Below are 23438 nucleotides of genomic sequence, written 5' to 3' on the forward strand. Positions count from 1 at the left end.
ACCAGAGGTGTGTCCTACTTGCTTCAGAGAAAACTGTTGTTGAGGAAATTCGATCTGTCCTGGAAGCGAAAATGGACTCATTGACCCAGGCGAATGAGGGGCTGATGATTCAAAATGAGAGCTTGTAACTGGATGTGTGTGAAGCTTCTCGAGGAGGATCGACCTAAGATAGAGGCTATACGCCGTGATCGGGACTGTCTCTTACAGGTGGGATTTGTGCGTATCATGGATAAGCTAATCGAGCATCCGGAGTTCACCAGCGGATTAGTCGGATCTGGCATGCTGTATTCGTTGCTGGTAAGGAGTCTGGCCGTAGTGGGTTAAAGGCGGAGGTGGATTCTGGTGCTTATGATCCCAATGACAGTGATTCCCGATCCAGTCACACTACTAGTCTCAATAATGCCCTGCTCGCTTTTGCTACTATGGATCATGTGTCTCTCTTGGGCGTGGGGCATTTGGATATGGTGGGGATGCGGCAGTTTTGCGCTCTGGAAGATGTCGGTGAGATTTCTGACGACATGTTAATTGAAGGGGCTGGTGGAGGCGTTGGTGACAATGGCGGCGGTAGCGGTGGTGCGGTAGTGGGAGGTGATGGTGTTGGTGATGGTGGCGACAATGATGGTGGTGATGGTGATAATCCAGTTGATTCTTAAGGTACCTTCGTACCGTGTGCTACCCTTCGGGGTGTGAAGAAATGAATGAAGCTTGTTTTACTTGTTCTTTGTGTGGCTTGTAGTAATGTTGAACAATAGCGGCCCTCTTGGCCTTGTTTGTAATAACTTTGCAACTTTTGGTAATGTGAATGGTGTTTGCTTATGCTCGTTGTTGTTGCTTTTTTTTGCGATCTGTTGCATTTTGTGTGCATGGTTTAGTTCTAAACCTCTGTTATCATTTCTTTTCATTATTTGAGCGTAAGATTGCAACGTAGCGTTGGGCAGTTGCTTTCAGTTGCTAGGTCTAGGAGGTACGCCGGGTAGACTGTTCCAATATAAGGTGGCTTGTTCTTAGCCTTACGAATACACTAAGTATTTTAATAAAACGACTATTCTGAGCCTCGTAAATACACTAAGTATTCCAATAAAACGGTTGTTCCTAGCCGTGCAAATACCCTAAGTATTTCAATAAAACGACTATTCTTAGCCTTGCAAATACACTAAGTATTTCAATAAAACGGCTATTCTTAGCCTTACAAATACACTGAGTATTTCTAATGAGAAGGTTATTGTGAGCCTCGTAAATACACTAAGTATTTAGATTAAATGGTTGTTCTGCCTTATAAATACACTAAGTATTTTGTTTTTGTAAAAGGAAAACGAAATGGTGGGTACAGGTGCACTGAGCCTTGGGTACCGAACGTCCCCCGGGTGATCAGTCTGGGCGACAGATTTTCTTTTCTAGAAATGAAACTTCCTTAGATTTCTGGCATTCCATGTCCTTGGGATTTTCCTTTCTTCCATCGTTTCGAGCGTGTATGTGCCATTGCGGCGAGACTCAATGACCATGTATGGTCCTTCACATGTGGGGCCTAGCTTTCCTTGCGGCTGGGCGTGGCTTGCCTCATTTCGCCTTAGGACGTAATCTCCTACTTTGAAAGCTTTCTCTTTGACTCTCTGGTTATAGTACCTCTCTACAGCGTTTTCATAGGCTGCCTGGCGGATGTTTGACTCTCTGGTTATAGTAGTTCTCTTCGATGAGGTCCAAGTTTGCTCTTAAATCGTTATCATTGCTTGCTTCTTCGAAATGGGTCGTTCGGAGTGATCCAACCGTTAGTTCCACCGGCAACATTTCTTCTGTGCCATAAGTTAGGCTAAAGGGGGGTTCCTTTGTGCTCGTTCTTGGCGTTGTTCTGTACGACCAGAGCACTCCCGGTAGTTCCTCAACCCAATTGTCTTTAGCTTTTCCCAGGCGTTTCTTAATTCCGCTTACCAACGTCCTGTTGGATACTTCGGTCTGACCATTAGCATGGGGGTGTGCTACTGATGTGAATCGTTGCTCAATTCCCTTCTCAGTGCACCAACTGCAGAACGGGTTTTCAACGAACTGCAAACCATTGTCACTGATGAGTACCTTCGGTATTTCGAACCTTGTCATTATGTTCTTCCATAGAAACTAGATCATCTGCCTTCCGGATATGCATGCTAACGGTTCAGCCTCTATCCACTTGGTGAAGTAGTCTACCGCAACTACCAGGTATTTCACCTTGCCCGAGACGTCTGGGAATGGTCTGACAATATCTATTCCTCACCGGTAGAAAGGCAACAGACTAGAGATACTTGTCAGGGGCGATGGGGAACCCCTTGGACTGGGGAGTAAGCCTGGAACTCTATGCATTTTCGCGTTACCTCCAACGTATTTTGGTGTATGGTCGGCCAGTAGATGCCCATCTGAAGTATCTTTCCTGTAAGGGCCCTTTCCCCTTCATGCGCACCTGCTAAGCCGGCATGTGCTTCTCGGAGTGCCTCCTTGCACTTGGCTTCATCTATGCACTTTAGCCACGACGTCATGAATCCCTTCCGATAGAGTATTCCTTCTATGATTGCGTACAACGGTGCTTTGATCCATACCCTTCTAGCTTCTTCATGGTTATCTGGAAAAATGCCATGTTGCAAATATTCGACTATCGGTGTCATCCATGTGTGTCGGGCTGGCATTAGAGTGGGCACCTGCCGCTCGTCTATACTTCTCTCTTTAAGCACATTTATTAGAACTTTCTTAGAAAGATGGTCGAAGCATGTAGATGCGTCATGATAGTAAACAAAAAAAAATCAAATTTTTTTGCACTGCGTCTGGAAAACCAGACGTTGACGGTGCCACTCCGGGCACCATAATCAAACCGCCCATGAGCTAAACTTTTAGTAAATATATCTTATTAACAATAACTACTGTTATGATTACCAATTTAAAGGCAAATACCAAGAAAACCAATATAGTTTGAGGTTTTTTTTTCCGTTTAAGCAACATTTTTTTTGTGTTAACAAATGAGATTTTTTTTTAAATCACTACATAGAACTTTGAATTCTATAGAACCATCATATTTTGAAAATTGTCCGGCTTAACCACTCGAGGAATTGTTTTTTCGACTCAACCATTAAAAAATTATTAAAAAAAAACCATCTTTAACCAAAAAATATTTTTTTTTCTTTTGCATCACATTAATTGTAAATAGTTAAGTGGTTTTTTATGAAAAAAGAAAAGCAAAATCTTACACGTTAATCTACTTTTTTGTCATATGGTTAAAAAAGACAAACTATATTGGTTTTTAAGGAACATCGAAAGTGAGTATCTGTTTCGGAACTAGAACCGCCTCGAAAATGCCGTTTCTGAAACTGGAACCGCCTTAAGCGGTTCGGGTTCTGATTCTTATTTTTTCGGAACCGCTACCCATATATATATATATATATATATATATATATATATATATATATATATATATATATATATATATATATATATATATATATAGGGTTAGGTTCTATGGAAAACAAAAAACCCTAAAAATGCATAAAAAAAATACTTAGAGATCACAAAACTTTTTTTTGAATTTTTTTATAAAAAATCGCAGTTTTTTCTTAAAATTCTTTGAAAAAAATAAAAAATATTTTTTTTATGAAAAAAAAAATTCAGCGAATTTGTATAGAAAGCTGCGCTTTTTTCAAAAAAAAATTAAAAAAAAAGTTTTGTGATCTCTAAGTATTTTTTTATGTATTTTTATGGTTTTTTGTTTTCCAAATAACCCTTCCCTATATATATATATATATATATATATATATATATATATATATATATATATATATATATATATATATATATATGGCTTAGTTATTCTATTCTAACTAATTATTGTTCGGATATCGTATGCTATGAGAATTACTAAGAGAATAAGTTGTTTAACAATGCGAATACGTTCAATCTTACAAAAATATCGTCATTTTTATGCATTCTCGCTAATTATTATTTATTTTTGTTCTCACACATCGTTTTTCACTCATTTTCATTCTGACAGAATTACGACCCAATAAACATTCTGACAACATCCTGACAAAAATGAGAATAATAATAATAAGTGTATAATAACCTTATAGACAATTTAATTAGTGAGAATGTGTGTTAATGACAATAGTTATGTAAGATTGAACGTATTTATATTATCAAACAACATATTTTATTTATCATTCTCATAGCATACGATATCCGCACAATAATTACTTAGAATACTTGAACCTAGCTCTCTCTCTCTCTCTCTCTCTCTCTCTCTCTCTCTCTCTCTCTCTCTCTCTCTCTCTCTCTCTCTCTCTCTCTCTCTCTCTCTCTCTCTCTCTCTCTCTCTCTCTCTCTCTCTCTGTGTGTGTGTGTGTGTGTGTGTGTGTGTGTATATATATATATATATATATATATATATATATATATATATATACTAGTGGTGTACCCGAGCAAAGCGGCGGCGAGAATGGTTTCTTTTCATTAAAAAAACCGACAAATAATTTTGTTTTAGAAACATGTCATATTCGTCGCCGCTTAGGTTTGTCGGTTAGTCTTGGTTCTTTAGAGTACGGAAAATACAATGCTATAACTAGTTAGTTTTTAAAAAATATTGAACGTCAATGGTTAGTTTTTAATAAAATATTGAAAACGATTAGTTTTTTGAAGAAAAAAATGAAAGTGCAATGCTAATATTGGTTGGTTTTTCAAAAAATATGAGAGTGCAAACTGCAATGCTAACACCGGTTAGTTTTTAAAAAAAAAAATGAAAGTGCAATCTTATAATTAGTTAGGTTTCAAAAGTATTGGATGTTAATTCTATGATTGGTTAGTTTTTTAGAAAACTTGAAAATGTTAGTTTTGTAGAGTTTGTTTTTATGGTCGAGTTGACATAGTAGCCATCGGATACACACACACAAAACACAAAAAAAAAAAAAAAAAAAAAAAAAAAAAAAAAAAAAAAAAAAAACCATTGTGCTAGTTATACTTTCTCTTGTTTCCTTCTTTAATTTATTTTTTTTCAACTATACTTTTTTCATTTAATTAGTTAATTACATAAGGTTTTTAATGGCTATTTGACTAATAGTATTTTTATTTTATTTATTATGAAGTAAAAAGAATAACTAAACCTTAGGGATTTTTATTTATTTTTCCTTGCACGTTTTTATAGGAATTTTAATTTTGTAACACAGGAGCAAACTATAGCTATTTAACATACTTGTTGACACAAATATATTGCAGTGGAATAGTAATGAATACATGATTAAAATTGTAAAACATGCAAAGAAATTGATCAAGTCCTAAATCTTCTCTTCAGCTTCAAGTGTCAATCAGTTTTATCCTCATGCATATGTTCGTGACTATTTCCCTCTATATGTATACATACAGTTACAAAAGATGCAAAGTTAGTAAAATGTGTTGCAAGTAGTAGAATAGAAGCTACAATGCAATGTACATTCGTATGATATCTTATCAAAATATATAATGATTATTTAAAATACAAAAGATAAGGATTCCTTATGTCATTTTTACGGTTTCAGGGTCCACGCGGGTCTAAAAGTCGTACCCAGATCCAGTTGTCTATTTTCGTTTCCAACTGGTTCGATACCCACTTTACCAGGTCTAATACTCGGAATCGAACCGAACCGACTCTCTATATTGGTTCGGTTTCAGGGTCTCAAAATCCTTCAATTCCGATTTCTGAATCCGGGTCCATGGCCGAGGTCGGACCATCGTTCATCCCTACATGACAACCAGGCAACAGATCGACCCAAATGAAGAGTTGTAGCCATATAAGCACAACCAACACAGGAGCAAAGCAACCGAGAGAAACACCAAACCACACCTGATCAAAATGAAGCAAGGGCAAAACTGTCAAAAAGGGCAATAAATCCGTTAAAACTTCTTTGGTAACTCCTTATTAGTGATTTTCTTTCGTAACTAATGTTTAAAGATTAAAAAATATGGTCAAAAATAGAAATATGTAATTCAAAGATATACCTGGGGTTGGAATTTTTTTTCAAGATCTCATAGCGATATAAATTCTGTCGAATACTCACCTTCTGGGAGAGTTCCCAGGTAAGCAATAAAAACCTACAAAAAGTTACATTTGATTCAGGAGTTTTGTTCTTTCGCTTCCAATAAGAAAGAATGCTTTTGAAGTAGTATGTTCTTTACAAAAGAGAGTCAAACATTTAGATTTTAATTAGGTATCAATAGTGTTATTTTAAGGTCCAAAATCAAGTTTAAAGAGTTTATAGTCATAAAACTCTAGCTATTCATTTGGATTTCTATGGATTTTTCAAAATTTATTTCTAATTAGAACTACTTATCACTACGCACAGTTTACCGATATTAGTTTTCATCATATTTCACTTTTAGATACCTGTAAAAGCATGTGGTGATCAAATATTTAAGTAGATCAATATTTTCTTTTGTGGCCATTTAGCATTCTAAAAAAATATTTCACCCTTGTACTCAACCATCATTGGTCCTTTATATCAAAAACCAGAAAACATACAAATGAATAGAAAGAAAATGATTTGATTACCTACAAGCAAATGAGTGAGTTGAAACACATCACGTCCAACACCTCTCGTGATGTTAAATATGAATGTTTGACTAGTGCAACTTTTGTAGCTAGTTTCCTTTACCTCCAACACATTAAACATGTGTTTGTCATATACGAAATCTAGAAAAGTGAAAATAGATTGGATGTGATTTAGAGAAAAAAGAGAAGAAGAGATGTATTTCTTGACGATATGCTATATGAATGATCTAGATCAGAATAAGAAAAATCAAATAAAAATGAGAACAAAATATTTTGCTAAAAGAAGCAAAGAGAAAATTGAAACATATAGGTAGAAGATTCAAGTGTTTTCTAGGGATTAATGATAATAACTATAAATGTAGAGTCTATGAGAATTCTCCGATTATAAAATGATACCTCATATATAAAGAAAAGTTTATTGCACAAGTTATTATTGGGTGATTGATTGAATGTCATAGGAGATAATTAATTTGAACATTACTTTGAAGGTAAGACCCTTTTACTGATTTTCCGTAGAGCTTCAACCAAAGCCAATTCTCGATTTTGAAAAAAGTAAGGAACAATCCTCCATAAAAAGCCTTCATGAAAATGAAAGTTGGATGCTTTTTTCTAGACCTAATACATTCAAAATGTTGTTTCCGGACCAGATACTTAAAGAAAATAAAGGTTGTTGCTTTTTAAATAATATCTGATAGAACATGCATAATTAACACAAAAGTATGGTTAAAGAATATGTAAATCAGTGTTGACTCACAATTAAACCCCACACCATCCCCAAACCATAACTCTTTATCAACAAATAACTCCATACACTAACCCACAATAGTCTAGATTTATGTATTATGAATTGGAAATCGAGTTCCATACAAAAATAAGAACAAATTAGAACCACTTCATAGCATAGGGAAGATACAAAGGTTAGGGAGAAAGAAAGACAAAGTTGATTCAGAGAGAGAGAGAGAGAGAGAGAGGGGGGGAGGGAGGGAGATGAGAAAAAGATACCACTAAATTAAAACGATCATTCATCACATCTAAATTTCAAACTCATAAAATTATGAACCAAAAAAGACATACCTCTGTGAAACCTGTGTGATAATAATCAACTGATAAGAAAGAACAACCCATCCGCCTTTAGAGTTGAACAAAGAATCAAGGAAAGTTATACATTGACCTTCACAACATCAACAAATAATCAAAATAAATGAAGAAGAACACACCAACCTTGAAACAGAGAAGAAAACATCCGCTTGGATAGGCATCTAGGGTTTTCTAGATAAGAGAGACATATACTACCATGGTTGTGTCTTTCTTCTATCAGTGAAAGAAAGAAAGAAGGAGAGTGAGAGAATTTGTTTCCGATTTGTGTAATTTGTTTTTGATTCACCCAAATACTTTCATCAGCTCTAGATCGTCCTACCACTGTAAATGAAAGGAATAGATGAAATAAAGTGAGCGAGAAATGAAACTAAAAATAAAATCTTATCTTACATGAAACCGACATCATAAGAAAAATGGGAAAGCACTGTGAGAGGTGTTGGCACATTGAAACCAGTTGGTGGCGAAGGTGCGGTCATTGTTGATGAGTGGTGGTAGGGTAGGAGATCGATTTAGGAATGAGAGAGAGAGAGAGAGAGAGAGAGAGAAAGACGGGTGGTGGTGAGTTCTTATTGCCAGAAAAGTGTTGTGAGAGCATGGAGACAACAATTAGCTATGACAGGTGGTGCAAGGTTGGAGAGTGGAGGGCGGTTCACTGTCGATGGTGGTGAGGAAGATGACTCGGGCGAATGAGGTGCGATGTCGGATCTTCAAAGTACGGTTTTGTTGTTTGAGAAAAAATGTTAGTTTAAAGGTACAGAGGAGAAAAATAAAAAATATTGTTTAATTTTTTTATTGTATTTCTGAAACATTAATGTTTAATGTTTAATGTGATTTAATTTCTAAAACGGAAATGTAATGTCTGTATTGAATGGTAAACATAAGTTGATTGTATATGATGTAGTTGGTGTGGTACCTCTTAAATTTCAAGAAATGTCTAAAATGTATATATATATATATATATATATATATATATATATATATATATATATATATATATATATATCGTGCTACGTGATGTTGTTATCTTAAAATTGTAATGTCCCCAATTCTAGGATAAAATTTTTATTTTTAAAATAGAATAAACACCAACTTTTATAAAGTTACATTAAAATCAAGCCATTTGTTCATAAACCATATTTCAAAATCAGAGTTATAAGGAAATCAATTCGGAATCTCAAATCATAAAATCGTTGATGTGCGTGTGTACATTCCCTCCTTCGCAATCCGATAAGTACCCGAAAAACATTTGAATTCGCAACTGCAAACCAAAGCTTAGTGAGTTCCCCTAAATACCCATACAACGATACATACACAATGCATGCATATCGGGCCCACATCATAAGACTGGATTGCCCTCGAGCCCACAACATAAGACTCGATTTCCCCCACACCCGGTGGGCCTACAGGCACACATACATCATCCCATCGACCTGCAAGAATCCATTCAGTATCCCACTTAACACTTACCAACAACCCCAAGACCCATACCATTTTATAACACACACCCTTCCATAGTCTAAACTGCTACTGACGCATCATTGGACAAAACATGCTCGCATGAAACTAGGAAATAAGATAAACTGTTAAACTCTTGCCCCAACTCGAACACAATAAATCAATAAGAACCATTCCATAAGGCCAGACCGAGTGTGCTCAGGCTATCATACACAATCCCCTTACACTCCACACAACATTATTTGTTGGACTGCCAACAATTCACACTTCCCAAGGGAAAACACAATGCTCCTCAAGTCGGCTATGTTCCTTTTTAACATAACCTTACCAAAGAGTGAAGTACCAAAGGATCGAGCGAAACGATGAACCCCAACCGCCAACATAAACATTCTCCTAATAACCAATACAATATCACACACCTCAAATGAAGCTATAGACACCAATGTGCCAATAAACCAATAGAACTTCCAAATTCGGAGAGGAATTCTAAAATTATCTGGAATGTTGCCAAACCCTGATCGAATCAATCCAAATACCAACCTTGTCGATATGACATGCCAAAATTAGACCATGTGTGGACCTGAGGTTACACCTAGAAGATAACCAACGACGTTGTTGATGGGTTTTATAGGTTATATAACTACATATGAAACAAAAATCTTAACCATTAAGCTCACATGCAACCTATAAATGACATATGTTTTCTCTAATTGATAGTAATAAACTATTAGACGTCAAGAAACCTAAAGTATAACGACCTAAATTTCAAAAGATTTTTTTTTCATTTTTAATTAACCAAAACACGTTCCTCCAATTATGTAATCACAAATACATTTGTTTTCAATTTCATAACAACAACAATTTTTATTTTAAAACATCAGAGTGTCCCATGATAACGACTGAGAGAGAGTGCACGTCGAGCCATCAATCCTTGCCCTTGCCCTTGGGCTCAGATGTACTTGAAACAAATCTACAAACTGTAAGCTAATGCTTAGTGAGTCCCCCCAGAGCATACCCCGCACACAATCCACATAACACATATCAAATTAGCTATAAAGCTACATATATCACATAAGCCATGCATACAACATATAAGGAAGCCATGGAAACCCTCCAGGGTCTTACACCTAGTGCCACTGGAACCCCCACGTGGTCTTAACTACTTGCCATGGGAACCCCCACATGGTCTTCCTGCTATGGGAACCCCCACATGGTCTTCTCTACCAAGTAAACATCATACAAACTAAACATGCAAATATACTAGGATGTCATGGAAACCATCCAAGGTCTTATACCAAATGCGACGGGAACCCCCACGTGGTCTCAGACTACTGCCACGGGAACCCCCCGGGGTCTTCCATACAAATTCCATACTAACATACGCATAATCAATCGACAATCCACATATCATTAAATGGGTCAGCCTTGGTGCCTTAGACCCATTGGTATGGTGAGAAGACTCACCTTTCGAATGCTGAACTGAAAAGCTAAGATCAGACGTATTCCACGCACTGCTCCTCCTCAACTACCTATGACCAACATGTGATTAACTTGTCATAATCCCAGAATACCATAAACACCCTCAAAGTCAACCCTGATCATAGTCAAAGTCAACAATCAAGGTCAATAGTCCATGTTGACCTTAACTCGTCGAGTGCATCCAGCAACTCGTCGAGTTCATCTCGAGTCTATTCCTCTGAATCCCGCACCAACTCGCCGAGTCACCCTAGTGGCTCGTCGAGTTCAACAATTGTCCAGAAAACTAATGTCCGTTCAGACCAAAACCCTAATCCTTCACTGCTCTCATCCAGAAACTCAGAAACGGGCAACCCTACCCCGACTCGTCGAGTTAGCTAAGGGACTTGACGAGTTCCTTCAGTCCCTTTCAAGTTCATCCCTTTTCAGTGGGATCTAAGGTCCCAAACTCCATATCCAAACTCCCTTAGTGCAGATACCACGTAAAGTTGCAAATTTTCGTGCATGCAAGTCCCTTCAAGGCCATAACATCGAAACTAGGCTCCTTACAAGGTTTTTGTGCATGGAAATGGGATAAGCTACATAAAGTGAGCAAACTTATGTCATTGGGGACCTAGAGAGGTCCAGATCTGGAACCATATCATTGTGATAAGTCCATATCCGAGTATGACTCCATTTTGCACCAAAAATGGTCATTTACTTTCAAGAAAAGGGATCTAATCAACTAGAGATCAAGGTGACGACTTTATACCTCAAGATGATAGCCAATACAGAGTAGATGTCGGATCTACTACTTCTCTCCTTTCTCCTTCCTCTTCAAGCTCTAGAATCCTTCACAAATACCCCAAAATTGCCCACAAAAGCTCTTACTCTCACTCAAGAAGGTACAAGGTCGAATTAGGGTTTTCTTTGGCTATTAGGGTGATAAGGGAGGCCACAAGAGGCGGATTATGTTCTTTAAATAGGGTGCAAACCCTAAAAATTAGGGTTTCTCTTTACAGCTCCTTGCCTTCCGACTCGTCGAGTAGAACCCAAACCCCGCGTCCTCATAATAGCCTCTACTCGACGAGTTGGAGCACCCCAACTCGCCGAGTCCATGCACAAAACCCTAAAATTTATATAAATTAATCAATAACTGGAACAGGTGTTACATAAAGGAACCCTATAATAATCGAAATATACATAGGATTAGGGTTTGCATACCTTTTAATTATTATAGCAATTAACCAAACAAAATTCCTTCTTGAAAGCCTTGGAAAGCACGTACCAAAAGCTTAGTGTCTCTAATGGTTTGTACCCAAACCCTAGCAATTAAAAGACTTGAGGAGAGAGGAGAGGGAAGCTAAAAATCGGATTTCACTTCTTGAGGATGCAAAGGACGAAAATAGGCTACCCAAGTGGTCCTATTTATAGTTGATAGGAAAACCCTGGAAACCCTTATTTGAATTAAAATAATAATATTTCAAATTCAAACTATTATCCAATTTCCTTATCTTCAGAAAGAATATTCTAGATGCCTTTGGCATCTACCAAAACCATGCACCTCTTTTGGAAGGTTCTGGAATCTCTTCTTGTTCAACTATTGAACAATTGTAGCTTGGCCCTTATACTCTTAATTAAACTAATTAATCACCAAATTAATTCCAATTAATTTTTGATTAATTATTAATTAAATAATACAATTTCTAATTCATATATTAATCTCATAATATATTAACAAATCATTTATTACACTTTATTAATCCCATAATAAATCAACAAATTAACCTCTCTCTCTCTCTCTCCAAAAGTCATTCTACTCAATTACTACTTATGAGGGCAACCTAAAAAGGACTTTGTTTTCAATTCAAGTATATATCAACTTAGTTATGATCTTAGACACCTTAATCCAACACTTGTAACATTTAAACTTCCACTACCAGGACAATCGCCAAACTCGAGTCTCCTAGAACTCGCAGTCCCTCAACCAACCACCAAGGGTACACACATCCCGAACCCTAGTTATACCATTGACAAGACTATGAATAAGGGTCGACGCACCAACTACACCTTCGACTATTACTGCTTGGAGACCCTCGAACGACTCCCAGATGCTGATAAGGAATAAAATGACCAATCAATCGAAGACAGATCGACAACTAGAACCAATGATCCCCTACACTGTTGAATAGATCCCAGGAGAAAATACACATACCAAACTCTGAAGTCAGTCGACAGATTAGCAACTGCCCATCCATGACCATAATTAGCAACCCCATACTACGAGTTAACCATGTCTTTTACATCTGATGCCCAACCTAAGTGACTTAAACGCTCATTTCTCAAAATCCTTGGCGTTTCCAGAAGAAACTATTGACCACAAAGAGTTCCTTACCTAACAACTTTCTGTTGCAAGGACAACACATGTGTCCTGGAAGACACAACCTGACAGAAAATTGCTCTACACTCGATCTGACCAATCTTCGAATTCTTCATGACGAGGAAGGATTCCAACGGACCTCAAGAACGCAATGAGAAGACTTCCTAACCATTAGCTCTTCAATGGTAGCCTACATTCCTTATTGTCTGCAACAATAACCCTGAACCAAAACCTCGCCCACTTGAATCGTAGATTCCCATGATCCATTGCGGTGAGACCATAAAATCTCACTCACCGATGATCCTCCAAGCAGAATACCCAGTTCTCCCCAACTTAGGGTTCGAACCATCGTCGTCTGACGTCTTTAACATCAAAGCCTCAGACCGGCTCAACCAGATACATACCAACCTTGACTCTCTGAATGCATAACACAACACAAGACGATCCTTCGAATAATAATTAATCAATCCTAAGGAAACTCTAAATCTCAGATGGAGACCCCAGAAACTTCCCCAATCATCGCCACCTCAATCTTATCGAAATCGATCAAAATACCATTTTAGTGACGAGACAAATATTCAAAACATTAATATAATTAAAGGGGTAGTAAGACATGTTATTAGAGATAAAGAGGTTAGTTGTTCAAATCAACATAGTATATTGACCACTCAATATATATGAAGTGGTCAATTAAAAAAACCAAATAAGTTATGTAGTCAAATGGGGATGAGTGCTTATTTAAAAAAATAAATAGTAATAAGTCATAAAAATATCCACACCGGAGATGCTCTTATGTATGTGATAATGTTTTTTTTTTATCAATTTATACAACGAACGTTTCACATTTTAAACAACTTATGTGACTATATTTTAGATTTATCCATATATCCAACCATCATAATTTATGTAATAATATTTGACTTGATAATGGTTAAATTATTACATCTTTTAGTTATATATAAAATATTGTTGTCAGCACCGCACACAACCATCATAATTTATGTAACAATGTTGCCAGCATTGCACATAGCTGTGAGATGAGCTAGCATCGTGGTGTCGCGGTGAGCACCACAACGTTTGGTATGCAGGAAGACGATGCAGCTCCCCTCCCCGCTGCGGTGCGCGCGCACGGAAGAAGATTTTGCCACGCCTCCATCTCTCTTCTTTTCTCTTTTTCCATGCTTCACATTATTGTACATTACAACACTCATTTCTGCATAAGGGTGCGCGGAAAAACCGCAAAACCGAGCCAATCCGGTCAATCTGAAACCGAAACTGAAATACACCGAAATTAAAAAAATCGTGTATTTACTGGTCGGTTTCGGTTTGCATATTTAGATATCCGTGGATATCCGAACCGAACCATTATATATATATATATATATATATATATATATATATATATATATATATATATATATATATATATATATATATAAAGTGAATTTTGTCTAATGTCCATTGTCGAGTTGCAAATTAATGCATTACACAAACAACTAAACAATTGCAAATTGAAAATGCAAACAAATTGCCCACACAGTACTCACAGAACACAATACTCACGAAAATTGGGATCGCAACTCACACTTAGGTGTTGTTTGTTTTTTTGAAAAAACCTCTTCAGATCTCTTATTGCTGCGCGGCGCAACACTTTTCATCTTGCAGTTGTTTGTTTTTCAGAAGTCTTCGGATTAAAAAACCTATGCGCTTGTTCTTCTTGGCGCAAGACTTGTTTTACCTCTTCCAACCTCTTCTTCTTTTTTTCTTGCTAAAATATTGATTATATATTACTGAAATCTTATTTCCCATTTTTTTTCGTTTTTTTTGTTTATTCTTGTTGAATTTTTTTTATATTGAATAATAATAATTTGTTGATGAAATATCATTATTTTATGCTAAAATATCTTTATTTTTTTATTAAAATATTATTATTTTTTGCTGCAATGTTATAAATTCTTGCCGAAATATCATACATTATTAAATTTTCGGTATTAAAAAACTATTTTCGGATTATAAAATCAATTTATTTTAATTTTTTAATATCTGCAGCAGCATGCAGATGTTAAAAAAACAAACAGACTTCTTATTGCAGTCTGCAGCCGTTTGGTCCATCTTTTCTACTTCAGAGGGTTGCAGAGGTGGTCCGTAGACTTTATGCATTTTTGCTTCGAAAATACAAAGAGCACCTTAGACGCGATCATTAAATTATTAGATTCATAAACCATAAAGTGTCTATGTATAGTTTTTTTTATCAACTTTATCATATTCATTTACGTATCTTATTCATAAAATGTATGTTTTAATAGCAATAATTGATTTTTTTTTCTTAATTAATGTGAGTTTTTGATTTTAGGAATAAAATGGTTGAAAATGATTTTGTATTTTTGACTAATTCTTATTTTTTTTTACAGTTAGCGGGTACCCATGAACCGAACCGTGGTTACCCGCCTTTATACAGTTCTGTTCGGTTCGGGTTTTTTACCAATACAGTTCGGTTTCGGTTAGCGTATGCAAGGTATCCGCGCCGTATGGTTCACAAATTTATTAGTATCCGAGCCAAACCACCCCGTGAACACTCCTAATGCTGCATATTTTGAGGGAAGTGATATGTGACTATTTTCTAGCAGGGAATGAAGGGTGTGAGGGGAGAGTAAAAGGAAAATGATATTGTCATGAGTTGGCAGGAAAAAAAATAAGGTGAGATGATAGCCCACATCCCTCGACCTTATAGTTCTTTTAGACTACTCGGAGTGGGCAACGCCCACTCCCGTTATTGTGCCTAATAACATGTGATAACGCCAATGAACACCGCCCCTCCCTCCCGTTATTGCGTGTTAAAGGCATTCCCGTTACTTCCCGTTACCACCATAACATGTGGTAACGACGTTTTCTTGTTTTTTCTCCTAGTATTAACGCCAATGAACACCGCCCACACCCACCTCTCTTAATTCTCATAAAACAAGATCATTATGTATGTCAAAGTTCAGATAAGAAAAAAACTGAATACAAAAGAAATACTTAAGACTTTATCTGATTTAATCATTTTGTTATCAAAACCTAAACCGAAAATACAAGTTGAACAGATTTAACATTACTCTAGAGTCTAGAATTTTGTATTATTTCTAAGGCTAGAAGCCTAGAGCATACAAACTCAACCACTTCAACAACCCTTTTAATGCCACTAAATGGTTTGGTAATGTTACTTAAAATCAACCCCATGTGCTTGTTAATACCCAAAAAGGAAAAACAGTGACAATGGTAGATATAAGCTTTTATATAATAAATACACTTTATTTTCATTAAAAAAATACAATTAAATGAATATGTATCATTTCCTGTAAATGAGACAATTTCATAATTAGGAGTTCCAATTAGGGCTGTAAACGAACTGAACGTTCATCGAACAGTTCATGAACCGTTCGGCGGGAAGTTCGTTTATGTTTGTTTATTTAATAAATGAACGAACACGAACATAAATTATCGTTCGTTTAGTTAAACGAACGAACATGAACAATGATCTCGTTCGTTCAATTATGTTCGTAAACGTTCGTTTATGTTGTTCATTTAAGTTCGTTTATGTTTGTTCATATAAGTTCATTTTATATTCATATATGCTTAATCGTGTTTGATTACATTACTATATTATATGTTCATTTATGTTCATATATGTTCAATTATGTTTTTTTATCTTTGTTCGTTTACGTTCGTTTGTTTATATTCGTTTAACTTGTTCACGAACATAAACGAACGAACATGAACAATGTAATTTGTTAAACGAACGAACATGAATAAGAAAACTCGTTCGTGTTCGTTCATTTGTTCGGCTAACTTAAATGAACAAACATGAACAAGCCCCCGTTCGTGTTCGTTCGGTTCGTTTACATCCCTAGTTCCAATGCGTTTATCATAAGCTTTAGGCTTAGGTAAAAACACATACAAAAGTTCGAAAGTTTGTAGGTAGCTTTAGACATTCTGGGGAATTATATAATATTGAGTAACCAATAAAAAGATACTTAAATATGCAACATGGATTTTGGAATCCGGGACACAAATTACACTTAAAAAGCTTATTAATTTTTGTATGCACCCGTTATTTTTAAATGTTTGCAATTATTCAATCGTATGTAACAATGTTATTAGTTATTTATATATATCACTAGGAAATTATAAAATATTGTCATGTTATGTATTATTAGACAAGTTAGACCATACATTTAGATGCAGATATAAATAAAAGTAATGATCAAGTAACATATGCCGAGATCAAATAAGAGCAAAAGTGTCCTATATTTTATTCGAATATACCAAATCTCATCAAATGATTTGTATTTATAGTGTTTGAAAAGTATGTTATTTTCAAAAACGCCACGTATATGATATATGATACGTTACACAAAGTCGTGGGATAACGACACAAGTATCTTGTCGATTTCTATACAATGACATTGTTAAACTTAAAACGACTTATATACGCATCCACTATGTTACCCATAAATCTATATCTTTTTTTTCCAAATAGGACTTAACCCAACCTTTGGTTGATGGATACTTATCCATCAACTTCCGATAATACTGTTAGGCCAAAGAACCTTTTGTCAGTGACATTGTTATCCTATTATTCTTTTGTCTCAAAATAACAATTAATATGACCTTAAACGTGTATGAAAATGATTTCATTGATATATATAATATAATATGGGATTGGGAGGTGATATTTCAACTTAAATTTTTGATTTACCTATTTAAAAACAATATGCTTTCATATCTGTATTATTTATTATGATTTCTTTTCTTCGATGTTATAAAAATTAAATCATCTTAATTTTAAATAGACGAATCAAAAACCGAAATAAAAATAATATATCATATAAAATATTTGTTTCGAACCATAACAATCAAAACAAATTTTTTTTTTGTTTTAGAAAAAAAGGCCAAATAGCAAGAAACTATAGGCTAAAAGTACAAAGTGCATACAAGAAGTAATTATTCACAAAACTCTACGAAGAAGAACCAAACTGGATACAACCGGTTTTTGGTCAATCCGGTTTTTTCGGTTTTATAGATGCGGACCACTCATAATAAATATGGTTGTGAATCGTGATGTGCTTTTTTGTGTTTGACCAAGGCGCCACCTTTTTTACATAAGTATTTTTATATTTTATTCGCGATGTAATTTATTGCGTGATTTGCGGAAACGAGTTTTACCCATTTCTTTTACAATTTTGGCTTTGCAAATACTATTTTATTAAATGTATCAAAATCAATCAACTTTCATTGAAAAACAAGACGTTAAAATCTTAATTTAATAACTGTTTTATATATGAAAAAATATTACTTTATTAAATGGGTTTACAAGAAGTTGACCATGATTTTATAAAGGGATTTTCTAATATGTGCCCTAAGGGCACATATAAGAAGTATTAATTATGAAAAATATTATCATAATTAAATGTGAAATTCGTTAATTATGGAGATTATTAATGAATTTTATATTTAATTATGGTAATATTTCTTATAATTAATGTATTTAACATTTAATTATGGTAATAATTATGATTAATTAATAATTCTTATATGTGCCCTTATGGCACATATTAGAAAATCCCTTTTATAAATACAGGAAAAACCCGAGCAACATGAGCATGACGATCAAATGAAGTCGAAAAGCAAGACATTCATTCGATGTTATTAAACTAACAAGAACCTAAAAACAAAATAAACAAATTACATTAAAGAAATAGTAAGTTTAGGGTCTCAAAACCAACCTATCCAATTAATGTTCTCCCTTTCATTCCTATTGTTAACATAGGAATTCCTATCAAATAAGGTTGCTTTTTTCAATGGTTGTTACCAAACAACAAGGAATTCCTATAAACAACTAAACATACCACTACAGATTATAAAAAATTACTTTCAAGATGATCCTTGCCTTCTGTCATTTCAGAGCAAGAAACTAATATATGACCAATGTCATACGAACTATGAACCGTCAATCTTCCGAAGGCCATAACTTCTTCATTCTAAGTCCGATTTCGTTATGGCTTTCGGAAGAAGTTATGGCGTACGCCCAGCGTACTCGGCTACTGTGAAGAAGTTATGGCCTTCGGAAGATTGACGGTTCTTGACCTTAGCCGAGTACGTTGGGTGTACGTTAGGAGTACGTTGGGCGTATTGACTTGAAATCCGGATCGCAGAGGCTTCAGCATATGTTGGGCGTATGCATGGACTTTTTTAAGTTAGGTCTTGGGCCCACCTGATTGTAGCATGTCATATTTTGGGCTTAAGGCCATGTTGGGGGTTCTTGGGCCATATTGGGCCTTAAAGGCCTTGTAGTTGGGCTTGGATGCCTTTTGGGCCCATTGAGGCAGGGGTAAATGAGCCCTTTTTGCCTTAAGTCAAGAATTAGGGTTTTGGACTTGAGTTCGAGATCGAAGAAGAAGAGCAATCATAGGAGAAGAAGTCATTCGTTCATGAAGAAACCCTAAATCGATTTTTAAAGGAGGAATATATCATTTATTGTTTTGTCAATAATTATTATGTCATGTCATAATAGTTAAGCCAAGTCATCATTTAACCTGTAAAAGCCAGTTACCGGTGGGTAACATTTGAACAAAACATATAGTTTGTTGGTGTTTTTTGTACAAAAAGTTTATTTAGATGGTGTTTTTTGAACATACCAAACTTGGATGATGTTTTTTGAACGATTTTGAAACATAGTTACCCCTTTGAGTTATTTTCTCTTGTTTTTTTTCCTTTACTTATTTTTTACTTGTAATTGCCGGTTACCACAAGGTCAAATTTGAACAAAGAATGTACTTTGTTTGTGTTTTTTGTACAAATGCTTTACTTGGATGGTGTTTTTTGTGCACACTAAACTTGAATAGTATTTTTTGAACGATTTTGAAACATAGTTGCCCATATAAGTCATTTTCCCATGCTATGGGTAGATGGTTTATGAAACATTGAAAATAGTAAATGTGTATCAGTGTATGGTCATAGCATTAGTTAATGAAAAATGAATCGTAATGAAGAAGCTTTGTTGGTGATTCCTACGTACGATGAAGAAGTTGCAATTGTGGGTTCCTAAATGAAATTGACATGGAAGAAAAACTTGTTATTTTTAAACTTACATACAAAACCTCGTTTTATACTACAAATCATGTCAATTTATTCGTAATAGAAGTACGACTCAAGATGCATTTAGGGTCTTTTACTATTTGTAAACAATAAATTGGTATGATCAAAGGAGAAATTATATGTTTTTAGTGATGCAAATACTTTTACGTCAATTTTGTTTATCTTTTACATGTAGATCGAGCTGAAAATATTATCGCTCTTAAATTTCCCAAAGAGCCCATTGGAATGATCATTAAGAGTCACATGAGTTGTCTGCTACTTACTACAAGTGAATCGTGTAAGACTGTATATAAGTCTATATATCATTAATTGACAAGGACCAGCCTTAGATAGTGGCCCTTCTCCATATAGTTACCAACTTTTTGGAAATTCCTAATCTCAATTCTTTTGGGGAGGAGAAAGTTGTAAATAAAAAATAAAATGGGTTAAATGGGACACTATTTTGGCGGTTAGTGATTAGGGTTTAGGCCCAAACCCTTTAGGGTTTAGATTAGGTCTCTTATGTAACCATATTTATATGAGGTTTAACCTCATTATTTATCAAAAAAACAATCTATTATCTTACATGGTATCAGAGCTCTAGGTTAAAACCTTACTTCTGACCACAACCTGTAGCCGCCGCCCTCCACCTCCGACGACCTTCTCTAATAATCATCGGAGGTGCCGTCATTATGTTCCTTATTTTTCCGTTTCTTCTCTTCTCCGCCTAAATAATAAAACGGATGGCACCAAACCAGAGCCCTTTCATCGGCTTCTTCTACTGTCTCGTCTACTTCTGCCTCCTCACCTTCCGCCTCCTCCTCGGTTGACCACTTCTTCAGATCTCTTTTCCGATTCAGCCCCTTCGGATGTTGCGGATGCCTCTCTCCGATGGCACCTTCTCTGCCAGGCAGCCTCTGATCAGTACTCTTTTCTTTCTCTATCAACATTGCAGTCGCCGATCTCGTCGGAATTGGCTCCGTCTGCCGCAGCTCGAACCCTCTTTCTTTCTCGCTGCCTTTCTCCAGACCCCTCTGCCACCGGTTGCATGATCGTTACGTCGCCGTCGGCCCTCTCTTCTTATACAAAGAAACCGCTGTTAACCGTCGCTTCTTCTCTCTCCTTCTCCGACAAGCAATTGTTAGTCGTCATCGTTAGAGCTCTACCACCGTCGTTGTCGTTGTCTTCATTTATGTTATGTTTTATGTTTTTGTTTTTCCAGTTTAATTTTCCCCTCCCGATCAAACTGCGGGGGGATGTTAGTGATTAGGGTTTAGGCCCAAGCCTTTTAGGTTTAGGCCCAAGCCCTTTAGGGTTTAGATTAGGTCTCTTATGTAACCCTATTTATATGAGGTTTAACCTCATTATTTATCAATAAAACAATATATTATCTTACATTGGCTTATATAGAAAAAGATGGTCTTGGTGTTGGCGACTTGTATGTGTTTAATCAAGTTTTGTTGAAAAAATATAAGTGGTCATGGAAATAGGGAAGGGTTCAACATTGTTGGTGACAAAGAGGCTATGAATGGTACGTGGTAAAAAGTAGTTAGATTAATTAATCAACATCATGAAAATGTATTATCCATTCTCATATGATAAAAAAAGGTTGGTGTTGTCTCTATGACGTGGTTTTGAAAGATGTTTGGATATGAGAAGTTCTCATTTCTATTAGATTTCTAAGACTTTTTTTTTTAAAGAGAAAAAATTGTTTACTTATTGATCGCGGTCAACCCAAGGATAAACATTGAACTGACGAAGGTTGGTAGGGGGGGGGGAGGTGTTAAAAAGTGTTTAATTCCCGGGTATGCACTAGTTTGTTGGTCCTTTTGTAGCTTTGGATTAGATGAGTTTGGGATCTTGATCACTTAGAAAATTTCACACTACTAGTTTTTATCGATGACATTTATCTAATTGTTGTAAATGAGGCTACTAGTACTAGATGGAATAGATTTATTCCTAAAAGATTAATATTTTGATTTGGAGGGTGCTTTTGAGTAGAGGATAACCAATGTGAGTACAAGGGGTATTGATCTAGATTCTATTTTGTATCCTTGTTGTTCGAAGGCTACCTAAGATGTTCAACATTTATTCCTTAGTTTTGAGGTGGTGAAAAATCATGAACTCGTATTGGTTGTTGGTGGGATATTGTTATTTCTTGTTGTCTTTCTGTTAGAGATTTATACGTGTAGGTTGATTTATCGAATGTCTCTACTGACGTTGGATATGATTGTGTTGATTACATTTGGATGTTTGGAGTTATCGTAATGCAAAGGTGTTCGGATCCAAAAGTTATCATAGAGATTCTATTTTTATAACATTGTTTTTTACTCGTTTAATTGGTTTGTTCATAGAAGTAACAAACTAGAGATCAATTGGAGTTCATGCTTACAAAACTCAATATTAATTATCCCTTTGTAATTATTGATTTCTTTCTAGTTTCTTTTATATAATTCAGTAATTAAAAAAAAATACAAACAAACGATTTACTTATATGCATATGCAAGTGTCACTGTTTTAGAGAGAAAAAAAAAGGATAAAACGGCTATCATTTTATGCTATATAACCAGTCAATGAACTTGATGGTCACTCAATTTGTTAAAAGTTATGCAACTTTAATATATTTGTACATCAAAAATTATATTATTTCTATTATAAAATTATACTATGACTCAAATGTTATTTATTATTGAATCTCATGATGTTACAATTGAATTGATAGCATATTTTTTTTTGGGGGAAACGGATTTATAAAAAAGGGATAAAAGGTAATAAGAAGAATAAAAGAAATTTTCCAATTATTTTTCATCATTTCAAATGGGTCCCTAAGAAGATGCCTTTAAACCCAACTTATCTTGCAAATGATTAAAAATGGTTGTGACCAGTTATAATTGAATGTTTTTTATTATTTATTTAAAAATATCAAAATATATTGTTTAAAATATACCAAAATAGAGAAAAACCATTTATTTACTAGCATTCAGAAAAATCTTTATATTTTGTTTATATGCGGAAAAACTTTTACATTTTTAGTTACCTTTCACATTAACCTAAATATCCGATTTTTTAAAGAAATTACCGGTTGTTTTGTGGCATCACATTTATTTTTTTCGTTTTTAAGTTAACATGGAAACAAAAATAAATAACGTTGCCCATTGTCTAAGGTGAAACATAAGAAATAAATCATTTACTCAACGACCATTTACTCAAGAGAAAATAAGATAAATATCATATCACAAAACAACTGTTAACTTTTAGAAAAAAAAAATTGGGTAAATCTAAAAAATAACTGAAAATGTAATGGTTTTTTGCATCTAGAAAATATAAGTGTTTTTCTGAATACTAATAAATAAATGTTTGTGTTTTTTTGTACTTTGTCCTTTAAAGTATATACAAATTAAATTA

Source organism: Lactuca virosa, chromosome 7 (assembly GCF_052849685.1).
Source record: "Lactuca virosa cultivar CGN04683 chromosome 7, Lactuca_virosa_CGN04683_v6, whole genome shotgun sequence".
NCBI classification, from domain to species: Eukaryota; Viridiplantae; Streptophyta; class Magnoliopsida; order Asterales; family Asteraceae; genus Lactuca; species Lactuca virosa.